Source organism: Nanorana parkeri, unplaced genomic scaffold (genome assembly GCF_000935625.1).
Source record: "Nanorana parkeri isolate BGI_ZX_2015 unplaced genomic scaffold, ASM93562v1 scaffold823, whole genome shotgun sequence".
In the NCBI taxonomy this organism is placed as follows: Eukaryota; Metazoa; Chordata; class Amphibia; order Anura; family Dicroglossidae; genus Nanorana; species Nanorana parkeri.
In genome coordinates this window covers 365955-367524 of record NW_017307091.1, presented here as the reverse complement: position 1 = coordinate 367524, position 1570 = coordinate 365955, and the positions used below count along the sequence as shown (strand labels likewise).

Here is a 1570-nt window from a genome sequence, read left to right as displayed (position 1 = left end):
GCCTGTACTGGGGTCACAGGCACCTAGAAGGTCCAGTACTGGGGTCACGGACACTTGAAAGGGCAGATCATGGAATCACAGGCACAAGGAAAGGGCAGCACAAGGGTCACAAGTACCTGGAAGGTCTGGGATTGGGAGCTGTACTGAAAGAGTTTCTATAGATTATATACAATATATATTATTACAGTATATGTTTTTCCAGTATTGACACTGTGCTGATCAGTTCCTCAGGTTCTCAAGAGCTGCACGGACTTTGTTGAGGAGCACGGCATTGTGGATGGCATCTATCGGTTGTGTGGCATTTCTTCCAACGTACAGAAATTACGGTGAGTCCTGGGGATGGACACTGGTGAGAATATTTGGTGATCTGACATTGCGACATGACTTGTGATTACAACATATGTCATAATATGTTTTCCTACAGACAAGAGTTTGACATAGAGCGACCTCCTGACCTAAACAAGAGTCTCTACCTACAGGACGTCCACTGTGTAAGCTCCCTGTGCAAAGCTTACTTCAGAGAACTGCCCAACCCGCTGCTCACCTACCAACTTTATGACAAGTTTGCTGTGAGTATCCATAACCATGAAATCTCACAACCCTCGTAATCTCCCCCTGTTAGTGCAATGTTCAATGGAGACACAACTTTGCCTCAACATGGCAATGCTTTTCAAGGCATGCATGAACAGTACCTGGCTTCTGCACAACTGAATTCCTATGTCTTCCAGTGTCCTCATCTTCTACATGGTCCTAAGTCTTTGAAAATACCACTGCTGTATTCCCAAGATGGCTGCTGACTTCTGGGAACGGTGTGCAGAGCTGAACAATCACAATATCTACACATACATTGTTCTTCTGGCCTGCAGCCAGGGCTGTAGCTAGGCCAAGGCGACTGAGGCACTCGCCTCGAGCACAGGTGCAGGGCTTAGTGCGGCAGGGAAAAGTGGGGCGGCACAGCCTGCAGCTTCTCCTCTGGATCCCCACTGCTCTCCCCCTGCCTGTATGGGCAGAGGTAGCGGGGATCCGGGGAGAAGTGAAGTGCCGAAGCCGGGGGTTGGGTCAGAGGTGGGAGCTGTCACTTTAGGATGGCCCAGCGGTGAGGAGAGAGAGATCTGACAGCCGGCAGCCCTCTCTCTCCTCACCGCTCGACCATCCCCAAGTGACAGCTCCCTCCTCTGCCCCCCACTGCCGGCTTCATCGCTTCACTTCTCCTCGGATGGCAGAGCAGAGAATCTGTAAATATCAGAGATATGTATAACTAGGGACATATAGTACTTTGTGTCCCCAGTTATGAATGAACAGGAAGTGCTTTACATCACTTCCTGTTCAATAATGCGTTTCTGAATGGGTAGCACTCGGTACAGAGGCTTCTCCCCATTCAGAAACTGGTAGATAGTAAATATTTTCTAAATGATTGGGAAGCCTCTGTACTTTCTCTTCATTTAGAATAGAGGCTGCAGAAAAAGAGATTGAGGACTCTGTGTCCTCAATTTATTTTTCTATTTTAATAGGGAAATATCTGGGGGCTGTTTAGACCCCTAATATTTCCCTGAAGCCCCCCCCCCAACAG

General features: G+C 48.5%; 1 protein-coding gene across 1 annotated transcript in view; it reads left to right on the top strand.

Annotated features, from left to right (window-relative positions):
- Positions 1 to 228: 228 nt before the first annotated feature.
- ARHGAP30 (Rho GTPase activating protein 30) overlaps positions 229 to 1570 on the top strand; it is a 17946-nt gene continuing 16604 nt past the window's right edge. The window contains exons 1-2 of the mRNA XM_018565218.1: positions 229 to 326; positions 425 to 569. The gene's annotated coding sequence lies outside the window, so the exon portion shown is untranslated. The remainder of the gene's footprint in view (positions 327 to 424; positions 570 to 1570) is intronic.